The sequence below is a fragment of the Fukomys damarensis genome, unplaced genomic scaffold, assembly GCF_012274545.1.
Source record: "Fukomys damarensis isolate Sample0158 unplaced genomic scaffold, DMR_v1.0_HiC HiC_scaffold_19, whole genome shotgun sequence".
In the NCBI taxonomy this organism is placed as follows: domain Eukaryota; kingdom Metazoa; phylum Chordata; class Mammalia; order Rodentia; family Bathyergidae; genus Fukomys; species Fukomys damarensis.
The window spans coordinates 68,457,325-68,463,828 of record NW_022900931.1 but is presented as its reverse complement, the minus strand read 5'-3'; the positions used below and the strand labels follow the sequence as shown (position 1 = coordinate 68,463,828).

The window sequence follows — 6,504 nt, the reverse complement described above, 5'->3', positions numbered from 1 at the left end:
AAAAAAAAAAAAAGGGGAAAAACAAAATGTGGCTCCAAAGAGTCTGACAGCATTCTTTAAAAAAGGAAACTGTTCCTTTTAACTTTACACCCACCCCACACCCCAATTCAGAACACATCATTTACTTGTCTCGGTCATGGACGTTTTCAAAATGAGATTTTATATATTGTTCCCAAAGCTTGTAGCTTGTGGTTGTCGTGTTTTCCTTTACTGAACGAGTGTGGTCCAGCCGATGCTGGAGTATCCCTTCAGGATTGTCCATCCTCATCTTTGCTTCTGGAGGCCTTTCCTCTGCTACACGATCTTCATCTTCATTAAAAGCTGCTGCTACTGAAAGGGCTTTTGGAGCAAGAGTTGGAAGCGTGTCTTAGCCTCACTTGATCCAAGTTTGATGGCCGTAGCTGATGCTTTCTCTGTTGTCCGAGTACCTGCGGCAAATCCAAGCTTGGAGATCTTCGTAGGCTTCGTTGGGAGGTCAGCAGCTTCTTCCTCAGCTGCATCGCTTCCTAGCGCTGCGACTGGAACTTTCCCCTCCTTTACTCCGGCGGCTCCAGCTGGCTTCGGCTTCTCAGGGTTCTGCTCTCCCGCCTTTCTGTCCACCATTTTCCAGGCCACGGCCTCCCCTCCAGGAGACTTTAGCCGCAAGAGCTCACACAAGTTTTAATGGAGTCTGGCTTTGAACCAGAGTAGCCTCCTTGTAACAACATCATGTAATCTTGTAGCATTGTATAAGGTACCTAGTTCCCGAGTTGTGTTGTTCAAAAATAAAAACATATGTATACTTATTGAACCCTAAAAATACTTAAAAGGTTTTTAAAATATTCCCATTATGATCGAAATATTATTCAACTGGCCCATACATACTGAAGAATAATGAATGAGTTTGAGGATTCTTAATAAATGTGCATACACTGGGTAATTTACCGTTCCCAGGATGTTTACTGAGTGTGGATAAATATATAAAAATTATAGTAAGAACAAAAGTATTCATTTCACTTCTTGCCAGAAGAACACAGGACACAAATTACAGAAAAATGCTGTAGTTTGTCCTATGCCTGGAAAATGGTATTTAAATAGTGATGAATTATTTTGAGAGCAAACTAAATTAAACTTGCATAAGAAATGTGTGGTTATGTCAGTAATTTGAATAAATATTCAAATTAAACTTATTCTCTAATTTGTAAAACATTAAAATACTGCACAAGAATATAAAATGAACATAGGAACCATAGAATCAAGTTCAGGGAAAAACTGACATGAAAGAGAGATGCAAAGAAAATTAATGGAAATTTAATCGAAGAAGACCTTGTGAAAAACGCTGAGTCCTGAAAGTTTGTTTCTGTAATATCAGTAGGGAAAGTTGGGCACCAACGCAAAACAAAATTCCAAGCCTGTCATGTGTTCTATATCACCTTGACAGTGACAATGTATTTACTATCTCAATTAAGCACCTACTATACAAGTTAGAATAGGATTATTTCATTTGTCTACTACTACACATTGGATTTTTATACACATAACTGGATGATACAATCGACTCCATTGTGTATACTCACAGATACACAGATTTACAGAAAACGAATTTCATGAAACTTCTCTGTGATTACTCTATGGTACCTTCAAAGTCCTAGCAATTTCCAAATTAGAGTCTTAAAACATCATAAAACAGACTTGGCTCTCACCCTGACCTAGCGCTAATAATCATGGCCAGTGAGGGTTCCGCTGGAAAACATCAGCGATCCCCAGATCTCAGCACGGAGTCCTGATTGCCCGTATGCAGTCCCCAGGCCTGTCTGTGTGGCCGTGATGCACATCAGCCTGCAGCCCAAAAAGTCTCCAGTCAAAGATCCCTTTCCCAGAGCTGCTGTTCCTGCATCCCTTGCAGTCTGCCTTTCTAGGGCTGAAAGAGCAAACACTCACCTGTTTCCTGCCTACTAACAGGACCTCAGGGGGGCAGGCGCAAGGGCCGTGGTGGAGATAAAGGTTGGTGACGCTGTGACTGCACATCCCCATGGGACAGAAACGATCGCTTTTCCTCTGGTGTCAATGGCAGTGCAGGCTTCCTACTTGTCTTTCTGAAAACTTTGCAATTCCAAATTCCCAGAAATAATTAAAAGTTTCTCCTACATGTTAAGCATCTCCAAAGAGCAAAGGAGTAAGTGGTGGAGGTGCTTGATTTCCATGCTGTGCATACGGATCTCACTTGTAGGGATCAGAAAAGTGAGGCCTGAGCCTGGGGAGGGACAGGAAGGCACGTGGGTCCCCCTGGATCTTGCGCTCCTGTGGGAAGCTGTTTGCCCCACAGACCTTGCTGTCTGCTTGTCAGCCTTCTGAACTGCACCATCCGTGATGCTATGATTGGATGTACAGGAAGTCAGCAGGGCTTGCCAAGAGGGAAAGTGGGAATATCATGCCACGAACAGAAATTAAGGCCCATTGGAGACCACGTATGCGACTCTGTGCAAACTAACCGAAAAGTGCAACTGAAATGAATATGAACTTCAGAAAAGAACACTGGGCACCCATACTCCCTTCCGCTTTCTCCCCCTCAATTATTTAGTAGTTCACTGAGGTGTCAGAAAGCTAAGTCACTATGGAGATAAAATGGGTGAAATCAAAACAGAGCAGGTTTGGTGTTTTTGCTTACATGTATGTGAAGCTGTATATACTACATATGAAGAAATATACGGATTGAGTCAGCTATTTCATTATGTGTTTATATGTAGTATATGTAACGTTTAAAAATAATTTGAAATATAGCATATTTAAAAATCCAAAGAGCATGTAATAGAAACACACAGAGCAAAGTCCTCATACAGCAACTCTCAATTACAACTTGTAGTGGAAGGCATGTAGCAAATAAAATATAATTGAGTGCAGCAAAAGACCTAGGTAAGAAAATATATAAATTAGACATGAAAGCTGAACTTGAAACATGAAATCTTGTATTTCATAAAAGGTTTGAGCATCATTTTTCTTCAGGACACAGATTACATTCCAAGTACTTGATAGACAAAAAATGTTTATGTAGTCACAAATAAACCCAGCACTTTGGTAGGCTTTGGCAGGAAGATCACAATTTTGAGCTCTGCTTGGGTGGCCTATAGACTTAACAAGATGCTGTGTCCACATTTTTAAAAAGGTCTGAGTATGTAGCTCAGTACAAAGGCCCTGCTTCAATGCCAAGTAGTAGTAGTAGAGAGAGAAAGATTACATACCTGTTGTAAACAGCTTGAATTTAGTTATATTTCTTTCTTTCTGGGAACCTCATAAAATTATCTTTAAAATTGTCCTTGCAGGGTAGAATATGCTACTATGATGTACATTTTTTTGTTGTTTTTTGAGACAGGGTCTTACTATGTAGTTGAGACTTAACCTGGAACTCACTATGTAGCCCAGGCTGGTCTCAAACTCAGAGATCCTCCTGCCTCAGTCTCCTGAGTGCTGGGATTACAGGCGTGCCCCACCAATGTACAAGTACATATTGAGGGGATTACTATAAATAAGAAAACTAGCCATAGCCTCTTAACATAATTGTTATACTTTAAAAAACACATAAAATCTCTCCTCGATGGATTTCTAGTGTAGAAAGTTATTGTGAATGATCATTTTACACTTTTTTCATCCTACATAGCTTCAAAAATTTGCCACTTGATCAAGTTCTTCCCAATTCAGCCATAGCACAAGAGCTGATAACTGCTCTGCTCTGTTCACATGAAACAAGCTGTTCGAGAAGCCGCGTATAAGTGAGATCATTTGGAAGTTTTCCCTTCCTGTTTGGCTTATTTCACTCAACACAATGACTTCAAGGTTTATTTCTGTTGTCACCAAAAGATCTTTTATCCAAAGGTATCTCAAATTTTTAAAATCCAGCAATATGTTAAGAATTTACACTATTTTATACCTTGACTATTACAAAAAATTGTACATGAAACATAGGTATTTATATATCATTTTATTTCATTAGTACGTTTGCAATACATTATGTTTCCATTTGTCTTGGCGAGTGGGTATTTGTACTTAACATATCTTGAGTCTTTATATTTCCCTCCCCTTCCCTGCCCACCTCCCTCAGACTCTAAATTCTTCCTCCCAATTTTCATTATTATTGTTATTATTAACAAGTCTTTTGTTCATGTTTGCAACGTATAATGATTACGTATATCACGCATGCTAAATCCTCTTGTATGCTCTTCTCCTCCCACCATCCCCCTCACCCTTCCAATTTACAAGATCTATCTCCCTGATCTATTATCAATCCTTTATTTTGCTCTTTATTTGTACTTGGAATTACATGAGATAAATGATATGCTATTTAAGTTTGTGTGCTGGTTTATTTCATTTAACATTACATTTTCCAGTTGAATCCATTTTCCAAAAATGTCTCAAATGTATCCTTCTTTATAGCCAAGTAGTATTCCATTGTGTAAAAGTACCACTTTTGTATCCATTCATTTATTGATGCACATATTGACCATTTCCAGGATTTAGCTATTATGAAGTGTGCTGCTACAAGCACTGGTATGCATGCATTGCTATAATACAATGTCCTTATTAGCTCTTTAAGGAAATTATCTGGAAGAAGAATAGCTGACTGAATTTATTTTATAAAAAATCTCCATACTGATTTCCATAATGCTTTTACTTCTTTATATTCCTACAAACAGTATAGGAGGGTCCCTTTTAAACTGCAGCCACAACAGCATTTGTTATCATTTTATTTCTTGATGATTGCCATTCTTTCTGGGATAAGATTGAATATGCAGTGTTGTTTTAATGTGAGTTTTTGTGATGGTCAGTGATGATGAGTATTCTTTCATGTGTTTGTTGGTCATTCATACTTCTTTTAAGGAGTGTCTATTCATTTCAGCTGCTCATTTTTTGATTGGGTCTTTTATTCTGGAGGGGTCTTTTTTTAAAGTTCTTTATATATTCTAGATAATAGTCTTCTGGCTGAGGAATAGCTGGCAAATTTGTTTTCCTGTTCTGTAGGTTGTCAGTTCACTCTGTTGGTCATTTCTTTTGCTGTACAGAAACTTTATGAATTGATATAATCTCATTTGTTGTTTCTTGATGTTATCTCTTGTGCAATTGGAATTCTTTTTACAAATTTCTCTGCCATGTCTATAACTTCAAGAGTTTTACTTTTTTTTTTAATCTTCCAGTAGATTATTTTTGCTTTTATGCTTACATCCTTGGATCATTTTGATTTTATTTTAGTACAGGGTGAAAGATATGTGTCTCTCTGACATATAGATGGCCAATTTTCCCAGCACAGCTTGTCAAAAAGGCTGTCTTTCCTCCAACATATGTCTTTGGGCCCTTTGTTGATCAAATAGCTGAATGTGAGGATGTTTCTGTATCTTCTATTCTTTCCTATTGATTCATGTGTCTGTTTTTATGCCAATACCATGCCACTTTTTATCACTGCTGCTTTGTAGTATAGCTTGAAGTCAGGTATTGTGATGCCTCCTGCTTGTCTCTTGTTATCCAAGATTGCCTTTGTATTTCTGAGTCTCTTTTGGTTCCATGTGAATTTTGGGATTCTCAGTTTTATAAAGAATGCTCTTGGTATTTTGATTAGGATTGCACTGAATGTACGTATGAGTTTTGGGAGTATGATCATATTGACAATATTGGTTCTACTTACTGAGGAACAGGGGATGTCTTTCAATTTTCTGATGTTCTTTTTGATCTCCTTTTTCAGAGAACTGTAGATTTCATTGTAGCTGTCTTTCACTTCCCTGGTTAGGTAATTTCTAGACATTCAATTTTTCTTCATGTTATTGAGAATGGTATTCTCTCCCTAATTCTTCTCAGTGAGTTAATTATTGCTATACATGGATGCTATTAATTTTTATGTTGATTGTGTACCCTACGACATTGCTGATATTATTAAGTCCTGGGCTGGGGATTTAGTTCAGTGGCACCATGCCTTCCTTGCAAATGCAAAGCCCTGAGTTCGATCCCCAGTACAAAAAAAATTAAATTTAAGCAGTTTTTGGTGGAATTCTTTGGGTGTTCTATGTAGAGTACCATGTCATCTGTAAATGATAGTTTGGTTTTTCCCTTTCTTGTACATGTTCTTTTTCTTTCTTTCTCTGGCCAGATTGTGTTGGCTGATGTTTCTAGTACTGTGTTGAGTAGAAGTGGTGATGATGGACATCCTTGTCTCGTTCCTAATTTTAGAGGGAAGGTTTTGTTCTTTCCATTTAATATGATGTTCCCATTTGTTTGTCATAAACTACTTTCTGTCATTGATTTTAAGATCTTTTTAGTAAAATACTGCCTCTCTGTGATGTGATTTCAAAATTATTTGTCCATAGATTATATGTTATCCCTCTAACTATTTAACTTAAGTGGTTTGGACTCTGTATTTTGAGTAAAGTTTTGCTTCTGGATATAACAACACCAACAAATCCAATCATACATCTTTTATATGTATAAAAGATACATATGTAACTTTTAAAACTTCCACTTCCACTTTAACCTTTTTTCAATACT

General features: G+C 37.5%; 1 pseudogene; it reads right to left on the bottom strand.

The window, feature by feature from the left end:
- Positions 1-21: 21 nt before the first annotated feature.
- Positions 22-1,129, bottom strand: LOC117286915 (annotated as a pseudogene).
- Positions 1,130-6,504: the final 5,375 nt, after the last annotated feature.